The sequence below is a fragment of the Astyanax mexicanus genome, chromosome 8, assembly GCF_023375975.1.
Source record: "Astyanax mexicanus isolate ESR-SI-001 chromosome 8, AstMex3_surface, whole genome shotgun sequence".
NCBI classification, from domain to species: Eukaryota; Metazoa; Chordata; class Actinopteri; order Characiformes; family Acestrorhamphidae; genus Astyanax; species Astyanax mexicanus.
In genome coordinates, this window is record NC_064415.1 from 14,640,570 (window position 1) to 14,665,457 (window position 24,888).

The 24,888-nt window shown below is 38.1% G+C and overlaps 1 long non-coding RNA gene and 5 other non-coding genes across 9 annotated transcripts; all 6 read right to left on the bottom strand.

Annotated features, from left to right (window-relative positions):
- Positions 1-1,576: 1,576 nt before the first annotated feature.
- On the bottom strand, positions 1,577-22,502 carry LOC125803931 (uncharacterized). Of its 4 annotated transcripts, none has more exons than XR_007440419.1 (3): positions 22,293-22,502; positions 5,915-5,999; positions 1,577-5,782 (listed from the first exon to the last, which is right to left on the bottom strand). It is a non-coding gene; the product is annotated as an uncharacterized LOC125803931 (long non-coding RNA). The 4 variants fall into 4 exon arrangements; XR_007440418.1 differs by lacking the exon at positions 22,293-22,502 and adding an exon at positions 10,279-10,847; XR_007440420.1 differs by lacking the exon at positions 22,293-22,502 and adding an exon at positions 9,926-10,261.
- On the bottom strand, positions 9,817-9,976 carry LOC125804077 (U1 spliceosomal RNA). The gene has a single exon (XR_007440577.1). It is a non-coding gene; the product is annotated as a U1 spliceosomal RNA (small nuclear RNA).
- LOC125804053 (U1 spliceosomal RNA) lies at positions 11,890-12,053 on the bottom strand. The gene has a single exon (XR_007440553.1). It is a non-coding gene; the product is annotated as a U1 spliceosomal RNA (small nuclear RNA).
- Positions 13,387-13,577, bottom strand: LOC125804083 (U2 spliceosomal RNA). The gene has a single exon (XR_007440582.1). It is a non-coding gene; the product is annotated as a U2 spliceosomal RNA (small nuclear RNA).
- On the bottom strand, positions 18,602-18,765 carry LOC125804059 (U1 spliceosomal RNA). The gene has a single exon (XR_007440559.1). It is a non-coding gene; the product is annotated as a U1 spliceosomal RNA (small nuclear RNA).
- LOC125804084 (U2 spliceosomal RNA) lies at positions 20,129-20,319 on the bottom strand. The gene has a single exon (XR_007440583.1). It is a non-coding gene; the product is annotated as a U2 spliceosomal RNA (small nuclear RNA).
- Positions 22,503-24,888: the final 2,386 nt, after the last annotated feature.

The window sequence follows — 24,888 nt, forward strand, 5'->3', positions numbered from 1 at the left end:
ATGTCAGAGGTGTACTTTGTAACTAAACAAAGGATGTGAATTCTTCTTTTAACTTTGCGTGTCTGTGTTTTTAGCTACAACTGAAGACGGCGATCTCAACGGCCTTTATTATCAACCCAGATGCCCCTGCTCATCGTCGGCATGCTGTACTGGTGGCAACTAAAGAGGCCCACTCCTACAGGGACAAGAAAAAGATCTTCCCCAAACCTCCACAGAAGCTTCTGCACAAGGCCACATCACTGGCCCATTCTGAGAAGCTTCTTCGAGCAGAGGGGATTCCTGCGCCATCACGTCAGATGTAAGGCTGAAAATGGCCCTTTCCACTGGCTTGGGGCAAATGATGTGGGCTACATGAAGTAGTAAGCAATATTATTGCTAAGTTGATGTTTACAATTCCAGTATAATTGACAAGCACAGGGCAGAGGTGGCAGACACGCATAAAAAGTGGGAGGTACTGAGCCAGTGGGTGAAAGACTTCCTCACAGACTATGCAGAGAGCTTCCCATCACTCTCCAGTGTACTCAAGGCCAACATCAAAAGATGCATCTATGGCCAGAGAGGAGTTGAGGATCACACCTTTATAGAGATGTGGGGACTCTACAGGCAATATCCCAGCCAAAAAGACAGGTCAAAACAGATTACTGGTGTACAGAGGAAGCCCACAAAAAGGCATACAGTTCTGTAAGAAGGTGGCTACACACATCAGTGACCCACATCACAAGCATGCAAAGAAGAGGTTCAGGAAGTTTATTACTGATAAGGACCAAGTAAGTGTTAATAGGTAAACAGAAGAATTGCCCAGTAAATTTTGGTCACTAATACCGTGTACTACGTTTTTTTTTTTGTTGTTTTTTTGTCCAGCAACTGCAGGCAGGCACCTCCAAGTGTGATCTGTCATCGTGGCCAGGTGATGACACAGAACTAATAGCTACAAGCCAGTGCGTAGAAAGTAGGTGCGATAGCAACTTTATAGACATTGACGCTTTATTTAAATGACAATTGTCATTTGTGAATTCTTAGACTCACTCAAGTCTCAAAAGTCCCTGTTAATAGGAGACACTGGCAGCCAGTCTCTGAAGACCCAGTCCTGAGGTTCTCTGCCCGAGAACAATACAAAGTAGACTCTGGAGGCTGCTATTCAGCCTCTTGTTCAGCTGCAATGCCAGCAGTCCAGCCAAAAAACCCTGCGCCACTGAAAAAAGAGCCGCAGTCAGTCCACCTCCACATGCCAGGGTCTTCTTGACTGTCCTTTGGAATCGCAGACAAAGTACCCCCTTGCAAAAGTAATTTATATCATAACAGCTGCGTGTTGCAGGTGAAGCTGAATGTTTGGTTGCAAGCAAAAATCCATGCCGCCTCTCCATTTCTTACCAATCACATTGCTCCAACTCCCAGCAACGCATATAGAGTTCTAGGTTAACAAATTTATATACCTATCTAACTAGCCGATATGTATAGTAACAAAGTAGAACTACTTCACTACTGTACATAAGGAGTAAAATGCTGCATCTGTGGTTTAATACTTTTACTCCGATACATTTTTTATGTGATGCTTTGTTACTTGTTACCAGGGGCGTCACCAGTCCTTTTTAGGGGCTCAAGAACTGCCAACAATAATAATCTACGTTCTCTCCTCTGAGCACGATCACGTGTGCGCACACAACATTAAACAGCGCTCTTTATTCTGTTATCTGACCTGATGTCCCAATCCTGATACTGTGTGAGTGTAGCCAGTCATTCAGTCAGTGGTGGATATTGGGTTGGTTTCCATAATTAAGGGCCATATTCAAATTCAAGTAACAAAAAAACTAATAAATATATGAACTGTATTTCATTGTTCAGTGTGAGCAGATGCCCTATAAAGTACTGTTTTGAGTAGCTTTCCACATTTCGCTATTTAAACTAGACCAGGTAACGGAGCTTTAGGATATTTTTTTTTTTAAATAGAAATATTTTTAAATGTTATATCTCCTTATCTGTTGAAAAGATGTTTAAGAAGTTACACACCTGTCCCTGTACTGTAATAGTTTGTGTGTCTGGTTTGATTTGACATGTGCTCAATACCCCTAAACCTATGATTCTAGAATCGCCCTGCTCATCAAATGTTAGGAATCATTCCAAACTCACATTATCACTAAAGCCAGAGCGGGTAGATGCTCTATACTCTCGCAGGGTTTGATGAAGCTGCTCTAATCCCTTGGCCTTTGACAGCTTCAGTTGTTAAAATTTGTTAAAATATTCTAATGGCTTGCTGTTTAGCCTCTCTTCTGGGTAAGTTTATTTAGAGAGGTAACTGAAGACTTTATATAAATGTACTCTGCCCTGTTCATGCCTGTTCCTGTGCTGTTTTAAGTTTCCTTTAGACTTAACATCTGAAATAATATAAACAATATGATATTCAAACAACATTCTGTAATAACTACTAAACACAATACTTTTACTTTTAGTACTTGAGTAGAAAATAAACTACTTGCAATACTGGAGTAGAAAAAATGTTGAATACTTTAGTACTTCTACTTAAGTAAGATGCTTAAAGAACACTGTTAGAGTACTTGTACATTTACTCAAGTCTCAATCTCTAGTACCTTATACATGTCTGCTAACTAGCTGTAGCAACAATAGTTTATTAAGCTAGCTAGCTATGTTTGTAGCTAACATTTAACTGTAGTAATGTAACGTTACTTATTTGTTCTTGTGGTCTTTAAGATGACATCTAAAAAAAAGCACTGTGCGATGGGTGATGAGGAGTGGGTGGCCAGGCTGAAGACATTTGCTGTTCCGGGTGTTTGGCCCTTTGGAGGCAGGGAACAGGCCAGCCCCAAGGCAGAGAATGTGGCATGAGCTCTATCAAAAGGCAAGCATTAATCACATTATAAATCAAGGCTCTGCAATGTAGTGATTTTAATGTGTTTGGGATAGTTTTGTTTATTTGTACCAGTTCAGTCCAGTTAGACTCTGCAGCCAGAATTTTACATTTTGTAATGACTTATTTAATAACGGCACATTCACGTTTTGGTACAGTACTGTCCTTTAACAATTGGTTTTAATGCTAGCTACATTACATCACATATTAACAATGCATACAGTAAATTGTCCTATTTGAATTTCTTGCAGATAGAGACTTGTCCAGCTCAGCTCAAAAGACAGACATCACTTTTTGGGGGTCGTCAGAGCTGTGTATGCGGATTCCACTCTGTAAAGGTGTGGAATAGGTGTGTGTGTGTGTGTATATATATATATATATACTATTATGTATTAAAGTGATTTGTAATGGTTGTACTTTTGTATGTATTTCTTTAGACCACTAGTGAACAACTGTGCCAGCCCCTCTACACCCATATCCATAGTTCCAAACATAGTGACAAACATTAAACGTAGTAATAGTAAGTCAAGTTTTCTATTCTTACTTTTGATGGTTTTTTTTTACCCTCAAAAGGGTCTTCTTTAGTTTTTGGTGCACAAATTTTGCTAGAATTATTATTTAAAGAGCATTCTTCCTCAAAACAGTTTTAAGTATTTGCATGTGGTAAATATATGATTTTCTTTTTTTTCTGTTCCCAATCAGTGAGATTTCTACACATTAATTAATGTCAAATCTCTATCAGTGTAAGATTAAGAAAAGTATGTTTTTGGCTTTTTTTTTTAATTTATTAAGAAGTATATATGATACCACTTGCACTAAGTGTTTTACTACTTAATACTAATTTATTTTTCTTTTTTTAGTATACAACACCCCGTTTTGGTGGAAAACATGTTGCTGCAGCAAAACTGGTCCTTAATCTGGCAAGAAGGCCTTCAACTTGGGTATGGTTTAGCGCATGGGTCACCATACTCTGATCCGTAAAGGGCCAGTGAGGGTCTATGTTTTCATTTCAGCCAAGCAATGGCATATCCTTTATAACCAAACAATTGTTTAAAGGCTGAGACTAGCTGATTAAGCAAGTAGAATCAAGTGTGCTGCTGGTTGTTTAGAAAGCCATCAGGCCATGCTCCCTGCTGTCCTCACCAGCAAGTGAGTACATCGAACACGAAGCGTGTTCTACACAATTTAAAGCCAAATTAGTTTACAGGCGTTGTGTGGTTAGGAAAATTGTGCACTTTTAAGGGACAGAACCGAAAAAAAAAGCTCTTGTGACATACCTTCTTGTTGGCAGAGGCCAGTATCGTTCAGGACTACATGAGCCAGATCTTCTCTACTATTACCACTGGGCTGAAAAGGGATTTCACATAGAAAATATGTAAATCAATACATAATGCTAATTGTAAAACATTTTACTGATTAGCTTCCATTTCTTTTTAAAGAGCTCCGTTATAAACATTGTTAATAAATTACTTAAAAACAATAGAATCTGACTGTGCAAGGTGCATTATGTGACATTAACATATTTTTTAGGTGCTAATGAAGCTGTCTTGGAAAGGTGCAGGCTCTGTCGAGTGGTTCACCAGCATCGGAAACTAGCATCCCCAGATAGTATCCTTTGTTCTGACTTGAGGAGTCTCCAAAGAATCCAATGTGCTGAGGTGTTGTGGACAGGTTTCTGATGGCCAAATCAACCTTTTCCTAAAATCCTGTACGTTGATCACTGGTGTTGCCGTGCACAGGGCCGAACCACAGTGGAGGTTTTGTTCCAGCCTTGGGTGGACGGTAGGATAGTCGTGGGTCTGGACATCTTTCAGTGGATCCACCGATTTAATGCCGTCATTTGCACAGAGTCTCACTCCAAGTATGCTGCTTTTAAGTGTGCACTAGCTGGGGCAGTGCTGGCCTACAACCACACAGACTTGAAGCTGCTATCAAAGCTGTTAGAGCCAAAGATCCGGCAACGATAACTGCAGTCTCGAATGAGGTTGTTGTCTGCCACTACAACACAAGGGAACAGCTAAAACACCACATGCGGATGATCAATCTTGGGGCTCAGAAAACATTCCGACTTATCCATCTAACCATCGAGGAGCAGAAATATTGTACAAGAGTGGAGTAAGCCTCTTCAAAATCACCAACCAAACTAACTAAACCTATCTAGTCTTCAGTAGCTTACCAGGCTCGAGGCGACTTTAAACGCACAACTCGCTACATACGGGCCATGAGCTTGAACCCCAATGTGCGAATGCGTACCCCCCAACAGAGATTAGATCTCCACCCAGGATTGCTGCCAAAAATAAGAAAGGCAAAATAACAAACTAAAATAACAAATAGTGCCTCGAAGGAAGGGCTGAGACAAGGCTACAATCCCAGCTGAGGCATGCTAACTAACCAGAGATGCACTACTTAAACACTGTGAACTCAGACTGGCACTGGACTCACTATTCCCCTAGTAAAATAGAAAATGTGTGAATGAAAGAAAGCGATGATATGGTTTGCCCCTTGCCGCTATGGTTTTGAGCTGCAATGTGCTTCTATCCTTTTTACAGTTCAGAGTTCCTTTCATATTTTTTTCAGTGCTAACTCATCTATATTTCCATTGTCAAATTTCTTCAGGCAGTAACAGCATGCTATAATGTGCTTTTTTGCTCCATCTGGTTTCTAGCCATTGCTGGTTAAGCTAACATTTCCCAGGCATTCTGAGTGAAGCTCAATGAGTGTTGTACAAATCAACACCAGTAGCCGAAACACTGTTCAGAGGCTGGCTAGCTAATTTCAGCATGTTGGGTTGGTTGAAGGTTGTTTTTACGCAGGATGACGTTCCTCCCGTGTGCGAATTCCAAGTGCGAATCCTGACTTGGAAATGTAGGAATTTCTAGTAGGAGGGTCTGCGTTCATGCTCTCCCATAATTTCACCACCTAATGGTAGATTGGAAAACATATTTTGGCTTAAGAATTCTCTACGCATTACTTGGGATGGTATTGTATAATAATTAAACAAGGTAGTAAATTAGTATATGTAGCCCTATGTAAATGTAGTCTGTATCTTACCTTCCACACCCTGGCTTGCCACTGCCACTTTGTCATCACCTGGCCATGATTATGAGTCACACTTGAAGGTGACTGCCTGAAAATGCTGTACAAAAAAATGTATGTAGTTATTAATGGGCATAAGTAAACAAGTACATTCAGCTGACATAAACGAATTTCATTTACTGTTGACTCTGCTTGTTTGTTTCCTTTAACACTTGTTTGGTGCTAATTAGTAATAAAATTCCTGAATCTCTTCATCTGCACACTTGTGATGTGGGTCACTTTCTACATGGGTTAAGACCACCTTTGACCTCTGCTTGTCCATTATAATTACACTGATTATCACTTAAGAAACTTTGTAAAGACCAGCCATAAACACTAAGTCAAAGGTTTAAAACAGGTTTACTTGCAAACAGGTATGCTAGTAATTTAATGATAAATTTTATACAAAAATTCATAGCTTACAAGAGTTTTTAATAATATGCTTACTCTTTCAGGTAACCCACATTCACAAAAAACTTGTAGCTGAGACGTAGTAGACTTTCACTGTTAGTTTTTTTACTGGTCATTTCTAAAAGAAGGGCTTTTAATTACTAATATACATGCTTAGATTTACATTATACAGTTAACTGCTGATGATCACCAACACCAAATTCTCTTCACTTATTTGCTGCATTGATATCAGCCCATTTATTTTCTATACTTATAAACAGTGCAGTGTAGCACATTCAATATTCTGTGTAAACTCAAATCTCAATATTGATACAAAATTCTAGAATTTTAGTTAAAAAACAAAGTGATAAATGATAAGATGTAATTTTACAGCACTGTACATTACCATGGACTCTTATGAGTTGAAGCATGCATAAAATGTCCATGACAACCTCTATTTTTCACCAGTGAAATCAGGGGAGAGCGCGAACGCAGTCCCCCACTACCAGAAATTATGCAGTCGAGATTCCCACATTTGGGGAATTCGCAGGCTTTGTGTCTACGGTAGTGCAAAGTCTACGGTGACTGTAGACAGTTACGGCTCCTGATTGGTAGTCTACGGTCGAATTACGCGATCTGATTGGGAGTCTACGGTCGAGTCTACGGTCACTGTAGACTCTACACCAATCCGATTGCCGATATTTGAATACTACCGCCCTAGACGAGTCCGGACCAATCGCGGGCCGCCGTTCGCTCACCGTCGGCGCTGTTGTGAATCTGGCGCTAGCTTTGACGGACGCAAGTGTGCGGTGAGTCCCTCTGTTAAAAAATAAGATTTATACACATATTTAGTGGGTAAAGTTCATGTTTTTTCAAGTCGATGTTTGATTAATACCATTAATTAGTTAGCTAGCCTTCTAGAGAGCTTTTTGGACGGCGGATTTATCTCTAATTAGCTCCTATGTCTCCGTAGCTTACTCCACGTCGGAGATCTGTTAGCTAGCTAGCTAGCTAACCTAGCAAACTAAGTAAAAACTATATATCTGAATGTTTTTAAGTTATAGTTACCCATCCCGGCTTCAGTTATGTCCGTTTCAGTTCAATATCACGTTAAATGTGTTCAGTTACACGAGGCTAAATGATGCGAGCACTAAATACGTTGGGGGTAATCTCTGTATTTCACTGTGGGTCTGCACTTCGCCTTAAAAATAGTTAAAATTACAATTTCATCTAGTTTTTATATAGCTACAAGCTACGGACACCATAGCGAATGCCATAAAGGTGCAGAAAGGTGTAAAAATGTGTTTTGGGAATGATGGTGCTCCATCCAACATCCTAACCTTACCAAAGCCCATCACTATGCCTCACATTCCTCAGATATGCTTTAGAATATTAACTCTAACAAAAGCAGAGTCATATGCTTGCTTTCAGAAGTTTGGTCCATTGGAGTTACCTTTGTCTATATAATATATAAATGTATATAAAACTGTACTAGCTTTACTTACAACATACCCAACAATAACATGCTGCTTATTCTTAGATACTCCAGTATTAATAATCTAGTGGTGACAGGAAACAAGCTGGTACTTAAATACTAACTATTACACTACTACTGCCACATTTTACGTCTAATAATTTTACTTTTACTTTTACTTTAATTTTCAGCTACAACTGAAGATGGCAATCCCAACGGTCTGCATTATCAACCCAGATGCCCCTGCTCATCGTCGGCAGTCCGTACTGGTGCCAACCAAAGAGGCCCGATACTACAGGGACAAGAAGAAGGTCTTCCTCAAACCCCAACAGGAGCTCCTGCACAAGACCACTGGACCACAGGCTGAGAAGCTCCTTTGAGCAGAGGGGATGCCTGCACTTTCACATTAGCTGTACCAATGCCACCGCTGGTAAAGAAAGCACCTGCCACCTGTACCATCGCCAGACCAGTGCCTGCATCTACTGCAGCTTCTGGAATTGCTGGTCCACCCACATCAGTCCCTCCGACTGTGCCCTCAAAGCCTTCCACTCAGACTCTTAGCGCATCACACAGTACAAGCAGCTCTTCGCTATGGGCGAGAGCTTCGCAGTACAAGCTGAATGAACAGCCTTCAGAAGTAAGAGCCAGACATTCACAAGTAAAAAAAATCTCCCTGTCTGCAACCCAGGGATATATATTCTGCCCCGTAAAAATGATGGCACTTTTGCGTGTTGTTAGCTGTTTTTGTTCTATGTATGCTTTATGTTCTTGGTTACTGGAAAAAAAATGTTTTTTTTTTTGTAAATATGTGCATCCTAATGTAAAAGTTTTTGAAAGTGTTTAATGACTTTATATTCTTAATTATTCTAATGCCAATGGTTATTTATATTTTTGCTGTATTTTGTACTTTGTTCCCAGTTTCATGCACTTAATTGATAACGTGATGTAACTTTACAGTATATGTATGTTGTGGAGAAAAAAAGACTTTGTAACTATGTACATCTTAATGTAAAATTTGTTGATAGTGTTTAGTTGAATGACTTTATATGATTAATTATAATGCTACATTTGTTAACACTTTAAAACATTTTTAATAAAATGTGTTTGTTGGAACAATTATTAACGATTTTTCATCATTTTACATAATGCCTAAAATATGTTTTTAAATTAATTTGAATTCAGTGGATTTAAAACTAAACATGAATAAACATGAATATATATGTATATCTATTTATATTTTATACACATACATTATTTGCCTATACAGTGCATGGCCCTACATGCCAGATTTCTGGTGCTGATTTATACTGAGTCATAACAATAACAACTATAAAGTGCTAAAAAAAAAAGTAAACTTGTAAAATTCAGAAAGGGTTTGAAAAGAATAACTGATTTCCTATGTATTGTACAATAAATATAAGAATATATATTATAATTATGTAGACACACACTGTTATTAGCCTAAAAGTTCAGAGTTTATTAGTCATACAGTAATATACAGTATACTTGCAGTGAAATGCTTCATGACTGAATACATGAAAAAAAAAATCAATACAAGTAAAAAGAGTATGCAAGACAAAATTGTAAAAAATGAATAGACTGTAAAAATATAAGCTAAAAGAAAGATGTCAAACAATATGAAAAGAGTAGGTATATACAGTGAACAATGATCATAAATATATTTACTATCAGGGATTTATCTCACAGAGATCAATAGAAACACAATAAGGAAAAAATCCATGTGAAACCACATACAGAATGAACAAAACGAACAATTCACATAATAATCTTGGACGAAAATTATTAAATATGAGAGGAATAAAGCTTCAGAATCGTCGCATCCCTGTAAAACATGCCCTCAAAAGGTTATAGTTCACCCGGTAAAACGGCAACAGACAGCAGCTGTCAGGAAAACACAAAACACACGTGGATTAGAGGTTTGACAGACAAACAACCAATCAGCGCCCTCAAACTCTGTCCCTCCCACTGACGTATAAATCGACACATACAGCATCATGAACGTAGACAATTATCCAATCACATCGCGAGGAAGTTGCACTACGGTACGGCGCACCCCCATTCGCAGGGGTCAGCACAACCGGAGTGCAATGGCTGAGCCTCACCCTGGGTGAACCACCTTCTTGATCATGGTATCTCCCCTGCCAGGTAAGTATGAGTTCTACGCAGACCGAGGAGGGGTGCCACCACCGGCTCTCCTCTTCACTGAGACAGTAAAACACACAATATTTACACAACTAAATACTGAAATCCACTAAAATACATGACTTAAACATTGCTGCTCCACTGTTCACTAGATGAGGCAAAATATGTGTTTTCTTACAAAACCATACAGTCCAGCGTTTCCCATGATGCATTGGGTGAAAACAAAAACACAATATTCAAACATTTCTTTTTTATGATCTATAAAATTATGTGAAACGTAAAAAATGTGAAACGTTTAAAATAAAAGACAAACCTCTCGTTCATTCGCGGTTACACGGGAGTAACATCAACAGAAAAGTGTTCAGTCACGACTTCCTGAACATAAAACACGCCTGTGTTCTGTCGAGTTGTGCTACCCATCAATATGTGCTTTTACCACCAGCGCGCATGCGCGGATCCACATTGTTTTGTGTTTTCATGTGTTAATAAGTAAATAAAAAAGACAAGGAATAAACAAATTCTACTCGAACATATTTCCTTAACTCCCCCCAATATATTGATTTTGGGTTTTCCAGATCTCCTACAGAGACTTCTGTCGGAAGCATTGTCAAATATGGTGTTACACTCGGGTAACGCGGTTTGACAGTGTAGCACAACTCGTCAGAACACCGGGAGGGCCACTTTAATGCTAATTTTCGGCAGATCCCACTGAACGGTTTTATTTATTTTAGGAATTGGTAACTTGTTTATAATCACTGCCTTTATATGTGTTGACGCAAAACTGAGAAAGTGTTTCAGAGAACCGCAGCCCTCGTCGCTAGCTCTCTTTTCCCCGTCAGCAGATTCAACAGTGTAGCAAAAAGACACCGGACGCTCTGCTAAAGTGTTTAAATACACGTGGGTAAAGCTTCGACTAGTTCCCGTTCCACCTTAACAGAGGCCGGTGTTCAGACGTGTTCAAACCCCTTATAAAACTGTGCTGCACTTGTGTCTATTTTAAATGTATATGTAATTGGTAAAAATAAAAAGCACCATATAAGAACATGCTGTGTGCAATAGTCGTAGTAGGTATGATATGGATAACCTAAATAAAAGTAGCAGGTAAAAGTTAAGGTAGTAAAAGGTGATTAAAAAAGAACAAAAGATACAACCAAAATAAGGATTTTAATGCATTAAAAAAAGAACAGTATATTTAAAAAAAAAAGCGTAAGAAATTAATTCATTCTGACTCCTATAAAGACAACGGTAAGAACAGCACCATTTAAGGTGGAAGTGGAATTCGCGTAAGGAGCTTGTAAGAGAGGGCAGCTTCAGTATAACAAAACTAGTCTAAATACTAAGCAGACACAGGATGATATCCACACATAAAAGAAAATGGAGGATGTCCCTTTAGCTAAAAAACAACAACAACGTTTTAGTTTTCCACTAAACTGACTATTAAACCATCTGCACTCACAGATCAACACAGAAAAACGTTTCATATCTCCCTTTAACCGATTTTAACACTAGGTTACTCTTCTTTCATCATTCCCATAAAATATATATATATATTTGTAGTAGTAGTCATACTTACATATTAACATCAGATTATCAAACAAACTTTAATATAAGACAAATAAAACCTGAGTAAATAAATATTATTATTCTCCTCTTACCTTAATCTTCAAATGGTTAGGACCCTATAGGACCACCACAGAGCAGGTATTATTTGGGTGGTTGGCCATTCTCAGCACTACAGTTTATATTTAATCATTATCTGTCCTGCTCTGCTGCTTAGCACATCATATATTATTTAATATTGTGTATATACAGTTTCATGCTCTATAGTAACATGCCACTACATCTCCCATGAACTAGTACAAAAACATCTTAATGCCCCAATGTTTTTTAAAAAGAAAACACTTCTATTATTGACCAGTGAAATCAGGGGAGAGCGCGAACGCAGTCCCCCACTACCAGAAATTATGCAGTCGAGATTCCCACATTTGGGGAATTCGCAGGGGTCAGCACAACCGGAGTGCAATGGCCGAGCCTCACCCTGGGTGAACCACCTTCTTGATCATGGTATCTCCCCTGCCAGGTAAGTATGAGTTCTACGCAGACCGAGGAGGGGTGACACCTCCAGCTCTCCTCTTCACTGAGACGGTAAACACCATAATCATTACACACACACAAACACTAAAATCTACAGTAATACACACACACTCAGCTCATCCACTACACACTAGATGAGGCTAAACGAAGGTTTTCTTTCTATTAACTACAAATACACACTGCGCTGCATTTCCCATGATGCACTGCGAGTGAACATGAGCCCAGTATTCAAACACTTTGTAATGTACAGATAAAACAAGCTCTAAACCTCAATCACACACACAAACTGAAGGAGAAACAATAAGCATGCAAAAATAAAAGACACACCTACAGACCTTCACCACTTTTCTTTTCATGCAAAAATATAACATATATATATTCAGTTCAGTCACGAATTCCCATTTACAAAACACAGGAGAAAAACACTGATTACCAAATTCTTCCTCAGCAGATCTTACAGGACAGTGTTTTTTTATGTATTATAACCTACAACGTGTTTATAAACACTGATTTTATAAGTGTAGATCAAAAACAGAAGATTTGAAAAAAACGCAGCCCCTCACTCGCTTTTTTCACCATTAGCAGATTCAACACATTACACTCAGCTGTAGCTTAGCAGAAGCCCCGTGCTTGCGAAACTGCTCGCATTTCCTCAAAACTAAGTACAATAGCAGCTACAGTTGGCCAGCTAGCCAATTAACTACAAAAAAAACATTTTTCTTTAATCAGTGGAGAAAGTGGGTATACGGTGTTGGACCCAAAACAGGAGCTGTGTGAGAACTGCACCGCTCACTCGGTTTTTCCACCGTCAGCAGATTCATCACGGTATCAGAAACACACCAAAAGCTCTGCTGAAGAGTTTACTTGTTAATCTCGCTTCTTTTTGCTGATTCTGTCAATTATAAGCAGCAAAACATAAATAAATCACCACAGAAATTAGTATCAAATTCAGGACGCAGTGTAAACACGAGGCTAAAGCTACGGCTAGTTCCCGTTCCACCTTAATTGAGACATGGGTTTAATTCAAAGTTCGGTCAACACTGAGGTAACTAATGCTGCATTTAAGGTGGAACTGGGAATTCGTGTGACTAAAATCAGCTTTAGCTTCTTTAGTAAAATGAGTAACAAATCGAACGCAACTATAAACACTTAATACACTTTTTGATGTACAGCTGCACAATGACGGTAATATATTAACATAAAAAGCGAAAAAGAAGGAGAAGAATAACAGCCAAGAGTTAAATCACACTGCATGTTCAGCACATCACAAACTATTTAAACTGCTCAACACTGAGAGCCACTTTCCAGTCTGTCTTTAACCAATAGAGGGGGGTGCACCGTTCCCGGAGGTACTGCAATACCGGGTCGATGCGTGGAGTGGACGGAGCAAGCCCCTATTCCATCTCCCTGTTCCAAAAATCAATTTAATATATGGTCCCCGGGTAGGGGACGTATCAGATATTAAACTGATAAGAACAGATACTACACTTGATCTTAGCCAAAAGGCCGAGAAGCGATACCCACAAAGGTTCACAACCAGGGGAGTCATTCTCCACATTACTAAACAGGAGAACAATTAATAGCGCTTTAATCCACAAACACTTTCTAAACGTACAGAGTAGCGCTGACAGGTCGTTAAGAGCTGTGAAATACTGCACGATAAACGCTTATATCCACCTCAACGAGTTCAGACCAGAGCAAATGGTAATGAGCTCACCGACTGTCCAATAAGAAACGAGGAATCACAATTGTAGTTCACAAGTTTTAACTGTTTTAATGTCTGATTGTTCGTTAAAATAAAACTTTAAATTTGCAGAACCATCATACATACCCCTAAACTAATGAAACATTAATTGAATTGAATTAAAAGTATTGTGTTTTGTAATCGAACATCGCCTCTACGTGGTCAAATGTGGCGCTGCCATGAAAAATAGTCCATTACGTTCTCAAAGTAACAGAAAACCATTATTTATGGACTTTAAGCAAGTTCTGTATTTGTACATTTAAAATAGTAGTTAAATAATTAAACACGCTTGTGAAAACAATGAAGGAGGCCTTTCACTTACAATAAGAATAAGTAAAGACAGACACTTATCTAGCTAACACATGGGATGAAATGAACCCACAGTTGAGTTCCAGTAGTTAAACAAATTTTAAACTTAAGATAAACCAGTAGTAGCCTACATATAGAACACAGACATCATAAATCTCTCTCTCTCTCTCTCTCTCTCTCTCTCTCTCTATATATATATATATATATATATATATATATGAAATTCTTTGAATGCATTTTTTGTGCAGAAAGCAAATCAGGTGTTCACCTCACCTGTCCTACTCGTTAGACTAATCACAGAACTCGTTACCTGGAAAAAAATTGCTCAGCTGAGCTTTCCAAAAGGCCCATTTAGGCCATTTAACTGTGACACTGTTGTTTTATTGAATTAGAATAATGGAGAAACCGTTTCATTGAATTAGAATAAATGCTCGAATTTTTGTTTTCTGTGAAAAGTGTTCACTGTGCAGTATAAAGTCAGGGTTGAGTAGAATTTCTAAGTTGTAAAATCAATCATGGGTAAGTAGCGCGACCTCTCAATCGGAATAGTGGCTCAAATTCAAGCCCTTCGCCAACAAGGCTTGACCCAAACTAAAATTGCTGAGCAGCTCAGCATCAGCCAGTCTTCCGTCTGCAAAGCTCTCAAGAAAAACTGCAGCAAGCGCACCAACTGTTCCGGCGTCCGAAAAACTTCTGCTCGCGACAACAAGCAGCTGAGAAAGATCGCAGTCAGCAACCGGTTCAAGTCCACTTCCGAGCTCACCGACTTGTGGAACAAGCAGACCGGCGCTGACGTCTCCAGATCAACCACTTACCGTCGTCTGCGCGAACTCGGCTTCAAATCTCGCGTTCCAGCAGTAAAACCGATGCTGAACAAGAAACAAATGGAGAAACGGCTGAAGTGGGCCAAAGAACACGGCGAGTGGACTGCTGAAGACTGGCAGAAAGTGGTCTTCAGTGACGAATCACGCTTCTGCATCTCCTTCGGTGACCAAGGTCCTCGTGTCTGGCGTCGTGGTGGCGAAACCTACAACCACGAGTGCGTGAAAAGATCCGTCAAGTTTCCCCAGAGCGTTATGGTCTGGGGATGCATGTCCGCTCGAGGTGTAGGGAAACTCTGCTTCCTCAAGAAGACTGTCAATGCTGCCGTATATCAAGATGTTCTGGAAACGTTCCTGATTCCGACTGTTGAGGAACAGTTCGGCGAAGAAGACTTCATATTTCAACACGATCTTGCACCGGCTTATGCGGCAAAGTCGACCAAAGATTGGTTCACTAAAAAACAGCTTGAAGTTTTGGCATGGCCGGCCAACTCGCCTGACCTCAATGTCATTGAAAACCTTTGGGCCATCGTCAAGCGGAAAATTCGCGACAGAAAGCCTACTACGCTGGACCAACTGAAGCAGAACATCGCCACTGCCTGGGAAGCTGTGAGTGTGGAAACTTGCGACAAGCTGGTCAAATCGTTGCCGTGGAGACTTCAGGCAGTCATACAAGCCAAGGGCGCAGCCACAAAATACTGAGAAAGTGATGATTGTAATTATAATAAAAATTATTCTAATTCAATGAAACGGTTTCTCCATTATTCTAATTCAATAAAACAACAGTGTCACAGTTAAATGGCCTAAATGGGCCTTTTGGAAAGCTCAGCTGAGCAAATTTTTTTCCAGGTAACGAGTTCTGTGATTAGTCTAACGAGTAGGACAGGTGCGGTGAACACCTGATTTGCTTTCTGCACAAAAAATGCATTCAAAGAATTTCACGATTGCACTATTTCAAATTATTCTAATTCGTTGACCAGCACCTGTATATGCTTGCTTAGTCCACAAATCCTCAATATACTAAATCAAAGCATGCATAATCACTGATCAACATGTTTACATGGTAATATTGGGGAATAATAATAATGGGGAAACTAAGTATGTCAGTAAGTATGACACTTCAAGCTGTGCTCTTTAACACATTCAGCCACAATATAAACATACACAAACAAATCCTTCATTTCAGCATCGCTCCAAAATGTTTTGTTGCCCTCTTCCATATCATGTGTTACATATCTGCTCACTTATTTCCAGTACTATAGTCCGTTTTTGTATGTGCAGACTGGGAAAGCTATACGGAGAATACCCAAGTTAACAGTATACATACACTGATCTTTAAAATCCCTGGGTTAGATTAAAAGGCTAGAAATGCATGTGATACTATAAACATCTGAATAAAAGACTGAGATTGGATCTTGAATGGGAGAGTAGTATAAAGAGATACATTTGTAATACATTTATTGCTAATTTGTTTAAAAGTTGTCAATTGAAAAAATAATCTGGTAGAACAATCCAAAATATATATTACACATTTGTGCAGCAATAATTCCATTTAATTTTTACTCTTACATCTCCAAAAAAAATGTAATCACAAAAACATCCTGAAATATAATATTCTTTTTAAGCCATTAAACCCACCCCTACTAAACAGCTGCAGTCAACAGGAACACTTCTCTTCGCAAACTGCATAAACACTACACAATCATTTTATGTAAAATACCACTTTAAAATCCACTAATAAAAACTTGTAGATTTAAAATATATTAACACACATACTAATTACAAAAGTCTAGAACTACTTTCCCCTTTTTTTTGGTGGCAAATTTCAAAATCTTTGCATTTTAAAATTCTAATTTTAAATGTAATTCTAATTAATTTATTATAAATATCTTAGTAAAAATGTTTCTTCCTGAATATAAAATTGCATGTAAATATTGTATTTTTAGCATGCATATTATTCCCAACAAATGATAAAAAAGAAATCTCTCTTTTGAATTCTTAAACACTGAATAATTTAGATCTGTTTATAGTGTTTATGGAACTATTTAAAGTACTTCATTTTGAAAAGGAAGCTGTGTTAAAGTTCTTGGCGTATCTGTTTGTAAGTCATATTGGTTGCATTTTTCAGCTATATTTTTTAATGTCTGACTCCTTCATATATCGTGTAGTTTTGTGAGACAACCTAAGTCCAATAGTAATCAAAGCCTTAATTTAAATGATTAGTGTTATATTTTGTGTTTTTCTTGCATAAGTCATACTTACATTTAAACATTCAGAGTCATACTTACATTTAAACATTCAGATTATCAAATAAACTTTAATATCAGACAAATTAAATAGTAAAAAAAAAAAAAAAGTTTTAAACGATGATTTCAAAGGAAAACTATCCAAACTATTCCAACCCTGTGTGAAAAAGTGTTTGCTGACGTGTTTGGTGTTGGAGTGGCCAGCAGAAAAAAATTATTCCAAAAGGGCATGGACAATTCATGCAAAAAGTCACAAAATTACCCAGAACAGTATTTACAGAACTGCAGGTCTCACTTGCCTCATTGTTAAGCTCATTGTTAATAATTCAATAACAAGAAAGAGACTGGTCAAAAATGGCACCCATGAGAAAGTTCCAAGACAAAAACCCTGCTGACTAAAAACAACACAATGGCCCATCTCACCTTTGCCAAAAAAACATGTTGATGATCCACAGGAAAATATTCTTTGGACTGAAATGACAAAAGTGGAATTTTTAGGAAGGTGTGTGTCCTGAGTCATCTGGCATAAAACTAACATCATTTTCAAAAAATAACATGGCAGTGGAGGTGTAATGGTCTTGGGCTACTTTGCTGCTTCAGGGCCTGGACAATTCGCTGTAATAGATGGAACCAGGAAATCTAGTGTTTGCCAAACAATTCTAAAAGAACGTCCGGCCACCTGTTTGTGACTTCAAGCTCAGGCTTACTTGGGTTTAGCAGCAGAACAATGATTCAAATCACACAAACAAGTCCACCTCTGAATTGCTTAATAAAAAACAAGCTGAAGGACTGGAAATGACAATTTATCGCTTCAAAATAGTTATTTAGAAATTACAAAAAAATTGTGCTCCTTCCTCACACGTTTTACCACACTTGCTTCATCCCGAAAGCCCCTTCAAAAAAGAGTGGGCCAAAATTTCTCCACAGAGATGTAAAAGACTCACTGGCAGTTATTGGCAATAACATTTTGCATGTTTGTTTTCTTGAAGTATAGATAAAAACTACACAGTCCATTCAGAATATTTTGACCGCCTCCTTTTTTCTACACTTCTTATTTATTTTTTCAGTTTCACCGATCATTTAGGATCCAGTTACAACAATTACAAACTGTTCTCCTTCTATTTGTTTCTGCATAGCTTATTATTCTCCTCTTACCCTGATCTTCAAATGGTTAGGACCCTATAGGACCACCACAGAGCAGGTATTATTTGGGTGGTGGGCCATTCTCAGCACTACAGTTTATATTTAATTATTATCTGTCCTGCTCTTCTGCTTAGCACATCATATATTATTTAATATTGTGTATGTACAGTTTCATGCTCTATAATAACATGCCACTACATCTCCCATGAACTAGTACAAAAACATCTTAATGCCCCAATGTTTTTTAAAGAAAATACTTCTATTATTGACCAGTGAAATCAGGGGAGAGCGCGAACGCAGTCCCCCACTACCAGAAATTATGCAGTCGAGATTCCCACATTTGGGGAATTCGCAGGGGTCAGCACAACCGGAGTGCAATGGCCGAGCCTCACCCTGGGTGAACCACCTTCTTGATCATGGTATCTCCCCTGCCAGGTAAGTATGAGTTCTACGCAGACCGAGGAGGGGTGCCACCTCCAGCTCTCCTCTTCACTGAGACGGTAAACACCATAATCATTACACACACAAACACTAAAATCTACAGTAACACACACACTCAGCTCATCCACTATACACTAGATGAGGCTAAACGAAGGTTTCCTTTCTATTAACTACAAATAAACACTGCTCTGCATTTCCCATGATGCACTGCGAGTGAACATGAGCATTCAAACACTTCCTTATGTAGAGATAAAACAAGCTCTAAACCTAAATCACACACACAGGCTGAAAAAGAAACAATAAACATGCTAAATTAAAGACACACCAACAGACCTCCACCACTTTTCTTTACATGCAAAAATATAATGTATTCATATAAATATATAAGAAGTGTTCAGATCAGTCACGAATTCCCAATCACAAAACACAGGAGAAAAACCCTGATTCCCAAATTCTTCCTCAGCAGATCTCACAGAACAGTGTTTTATATTTATTCTAACCTATAACTCCATTATAAACACTACTTTTATACGTGTAAACTAAAAACAGAAGATTTGAGAAAACCGCAGAAAACCTCACTCGCTTTTTTCACCATCAGCAGATTCAACACGTTACACTCAGCTAGAGTTTAGCAGAAGCCCCGTACTGGCGAAACTGCTCGCATTTCCACAACACTAAGTAAAATAGCAGCTACAGTTAGCCAGCTAGCAAATTAATTACAAAACAAAAAATTATTCTCCAGCATTTTTTTTAATCAGTGGAGAAAGAAAACGGTTTGGGTATACAGTGTTGGACCCAAAACAGGAGCTGTGTGAGAACTGCACCGCTCACTCAGTTTTTCCCCCGTCAGCAGATTCATCACGGTATCAGAAACACACCAAAAGCTCTGCTGAAGAGTTTACTTCTTAATATCGCTTCTTTGTGCTGATTATGTTTATTATACGCAGCAAAACATAAACAAATCACCACAGAAATTAGTATCAAATTCAGGACGCAGTGTAAACACGAGGCTAAAGCTACAGCTAATTCCCGTTCCACCTTAACTGAGACATGGGTTTCATTCAAAGTAATGTCAACACTGAGGTAACTAATGCTGCATTTAAGGTGGAACTGGGAATTCGTGTGAATGAAGTCAGCTTTAGCTTCTTTAGTAAAATGAGTAACAAATCGAACGCAACTATAAACACTTAATACACTTTTTGATGTACAGCTGCACAATGATAGTAATATTATTAACATAAAAAGCGAAAAAAAAAGAAGCATAACAACCAAGAGTTAAATCACACTGCATGTTCAGCACATCACAAACTATTTAAACTGCTCAACTCTGAGAGATCCTTTCCAGTCTGTCTTTAACCGATAGAGGGGGGGTGCACCGTTCCCGGAGGTACTGCAATACCGGGTCGATGCGTGGAGTGGACGGAGCAAGCCCCTATTCCATCTCCCTGTTCCAAAAATCAATTTAATATATGGTCCCCGGGTAGGGGACGTATCAGATATTAAACTGATAAGAACAGATACTACACTTGATCTTAGCCAAAAGGCCGAGAAGCGATACCCACAAAGGTTCACAACCAGGGGAGTCATTCCCCACGTTACAAAACAGAAGGAATTATGAAAAATTCGCTGTAGTTCTCCGCCAGCTTCTCGAAGTACAAGTGAAACGCTGATGGGCCGTTAAGACCTATAAAATACCTCACGGTAACCCTTCAAGACGTCCCACCGACAAGACTGAGAAAATGTAAATGAGCTCACCGAATGTCCAATCAGAATCAAGGACTCACATTTTTTAGTACACACATTTAAAACTGCTTTTATTTCTAACGTACATTTAAAGATAATTACTAAGAGACCCTTTAATTCACTCAGCCGCCATCAACCATGCTAAACTGGAGAAGAACTGCTTTTAAAAAAGGATTTAAAAAAATAATCGAGTAGCTCCTCTCAGTGGACATATGTGGCACTGCACGGAAAAATACAGTCTTTGATTTTCTCACAGGAGAAACGTGATTTAAAAGGGATTTGCAGGCATCAAATGTTTGCAACTGAATAAAACCACATTTTTTAAAACAGCAGGAGCTGACAAACATGCTGTTTACTGCTGGACCAAGCTAGCTGGTTGCAAACAGTATAAGACCCGTTAAAAATAACTTATTTTATGTTAAATAACTGTTAACATAAAATAAGTAGCTAACAGTAAAAAAAACACCTTACACATAATGTTACTCTCCCCACAACAATTTCAGGCTTTGGGTAAGCTATTTTGAGTTAAGAGACACATTGTTTGACCACATAATACTATAATTTAAATTAAAACATTGGCCCATATTTATCAAACTTCTCAGAGTAAGAATGCTAATCTAATCTAATCCAAGATCTTACTTATACAAAATTGTAGCATAGTCTTTAATAATTATAATTTTCCATTATTCAGTAAAATCCATTCAGTGGAGAGCAGAAAAGAGGAAAACCTGAATTAAACTAGGCTTTCAAACATTTTCACTAAACAAGAGCTAGAAGAAAACTATCTCCACATTTAGTTATCTTAATTACACATTAATCCTAGTAAACTTTTATTTAACTGATCAAGGCACTATTACAGTTAATTTTTGTTTTACTTTTTATATTGTCCCTTTTTACTTTTCCCATTTATTTTTGTGTGTACTAGAGCCTTTTGTATTGTTTTCATTATTGAAAATTTTCATAAATAAAATATTTAGCCAGATGAGCAAAAATAACAAGAATCAGTTAAGAATAAATAAAATAATTCCGAATATAAGGATACAGTCTAAAATGTTAAGCAGACAATTGGATGAATAAAAGGACAAAATAAAAAAAATAAAAGGTAAAAGAAAAACAACTAAAACAGTTACAGGCTGTCTGGAGGTGGTTAGAAATTAAAAGTTTAAAATGATTTAGTGACACTACTGAGTTGGATTTTCTATCTATCTATCTATCTATCTATCCATCTATCCATCCATCCATCCATCCATCCATCCATCACGACAGGCATTAACAAATCAAAACAACGGTGTTCATTTATATGGGTTCAAACGAGACCCTAAACCTGTTGATTACAACTAGAAAGGCACGGACCTGGTTCCCATATTAAATCCAGCACTGGTTAAACGGCTAACCATAGAGCGCATTTATATCAGTAACTGGGTTCTTGTACACAGACTCAGCGGCGTTTTCATCGTTCAACCGAAGTCAGTGGATCCAACATGGCGCTGGTAGCTAGAGGTTAGGTTAGATGTTCGGAGCGATCAGATAACCGGAGCTCAGCGCTTCTATAAGTGTAGCGTTAGGGCAGATCAGCGCGGAGCATATGTAAAGTTCAGAAAAACACAGAAATTGCTGCACACACAGCAAATAATATCTGAGATAATTGGTTATGAATAATTGCATCGTTAGACTCAACAAGCTGAGATCGGTTAGCTAGCGTTAGCTTTAGCTCTAGCTGACCAACGAACAAAAGTAACGAAGGGGAACTTTGCAGGTTCTGAATGCGTTGGCTAAATTCGCTTACCTTGAGTTGTGTGTACAGATCTAGATGTTCTATATGCATCTGAGATGTTAGTTATTAAGTTTGTGGTGTTTTATTCTTTCGTCTCGAGGCCTTTAGCGCTCAGTTTACACACCGCTGATCCCCGAGCGTCCGACTGAACTCCCTGCGCCGCTGTAACTGCAGCCCGGAGAACCAATGGGCGTGGCGAATGGGCGGGGATACTTTCAATAATTTTGTACAACATAGACCAACTGTCAATCATTTCTTGTATTGGCCAATCAAACGTGTGAAATACCTGCCTGACATTTTGTGCATCAGCCAATGATTTAAAAGAATTTGGAAAAAGGCGTGAGAGGAGAGGAGCAGTAGGAGGAGAATCCTTACAGGTTGGATCTTAGATTCTCTGCCCGACCCGACCCGAGGCTCGACCCGACCCGAGGCCCGACCCGACGTGCTCTGACGTAGGCGTCTGTTTTGTTTATGCTATTTTTGTTTTATATAAAGCTATGGCGTGATAATTACAGTTTAGCAAAGTAACGAATCAAGTAGTGTTTTTCACAAGTTATGATCATGCAGCTCTGGAACCGCGTGAGCTCCTCTACTTGTCCGCATTATGCACTTGACTTGCAGCGCTGTGTGTAGCTGTTCTTAATAAATATTTTTCATAAATAAAAGGTCTATGCCTCCTCAGTGTTTTCAGACTGTTTTTTTTTAATATAAGGAGAAGAAGTAAAAAAATATCTGAAAAATTATTGTAATTTGTATTTGAACTTCTTTACTTTTTCATTACTATTTGTTTCTTCTTCTTTTACCTTTACTTCACTACATATTTTCCATGAGTTATTTTTAATATTTACAGTCCAATATGTTTTTATGTGCTGCATCATTACTTATTTCAATTATAAAAATGTTAGGAATTATTCCAAACCTACATTATCACTAGAGCGGTAGATGCTCTGACCTATCATCAGGTTTGATAAAGCTGCCTCATCATTGTGCAAATCATTATAAGATAGGCACACTGCTCCGGTTCTGCCTTTCACTCTGAGAACTTTCCACTGCTTTCTGTAATAACTAGAGAACACAGTACTGTACTTTTACTTTCAGTACTTGAGTAGTACATTTCAGAATAAACTACATGCAGTACTTAAGAACAAATCATAATGAATGCTTTAGTACTCCCACATAAGTGTGGTGCTTAAAGAACACTTCATACAGATATGCCATTTTCCTTTTTATTTAGTTTCCCTTTTGTTTCTAAAATAAAATTGATGTTTTGCAACTTATATTCTGAATTATATTCATGATTGTAAACTTTCAAGATAATAATCAGAATTACTTAATAAGACTTGACTGTGGTAGTGGTAACATAATAAAGAATGATAACAAATATAAGGCAATAGCTAAATTAAAAAAACATACAATGTGTTTTTACCAAACAAACTATGAAAACAAAAGTGTGTAGCAGCCTCCTGGCATGCAAACATTTCAGTTAATCCGCTAAATCAAAACTCTGCCACTAATCAAATGTGTTTAATACAGGCATTAACCTGAGCAGATTGAATGAGCTCAGCATTTAACTTAAACCTAACATACACATTTGAGATTAAGTCCTCTTGAGAAAAAAAACTTTCATTTAACATCAGGCCAAGGAATAACTGCTTTGCACAATGTAGTCAAAGATGCCTTATTCTGTCCTATCCTGTGTGTGGGTTTTTGTAAATGAGGAACACTTTGCTTCCACCTCGTAGTCTGGGGTAAGATCTTACAGTTTTCATCCCATCTAGATGTTCACCTGTATGCAAAAACAAACAGCAACAAATATGGGTGTTATTTTAAGCTTGAAAATGGTGTATACAATTATGATGGCATTGCATGAGTACTTACTTCAGTAATCAATTGCTATATTGTAGTAAATTGTCCTTATTACAAATATGATGGGCCTAATAGAATATACTGGGCTTATTAATAACTCACACAAATGTATATTTACATACATCCACTAATTAACTGTTGAATTCATTAGTGTATATAGACTACATTGGGCTTAGTATTTTAGTATTTACCTTCAAATACAAGATGCATTTTCTCCGGCTTCTTTCTGGCCCAGTCGCATGCGCTCTGAATCAAGACTGAGATCTTTTCTTCAGGGAATATAAAAAATTCTTTGGATTTTCCAGCACAATGTACGTGAACATTCTTTTTGTCCACTTCATGAATGTAACCAGGTGTGTTGGATGGAGGGAATATAATTTCAGCTCTTTTTGTTTCTGTTGTGATGTCTAAAATGAGAAAGAAATAGGATTATTCCCTGAGACAATCTGACATGGAGAAATGGAAGTGGAAAATGTGATGTAAGCATTAATTCAAAGTAAGTCATTTTCACTTTGACTGCATGGAAGGTTTTGTTTCTCATTTGAATAACTTGTATATGAGCTGTCAGTTGATCGTGGATCTTCAGCCTGCTCCACATCTGTTGCATCTGCTGTGGGACTTTCCTGCAGAGCATTCACACACAAAAAACTATAAAATGAACTTATGATTTTGTCATAATGCTTAAGATGTAATTCGGCCCATGTGAATTTCATTTCGACAATTATTTTTTAAGTTTCGACTA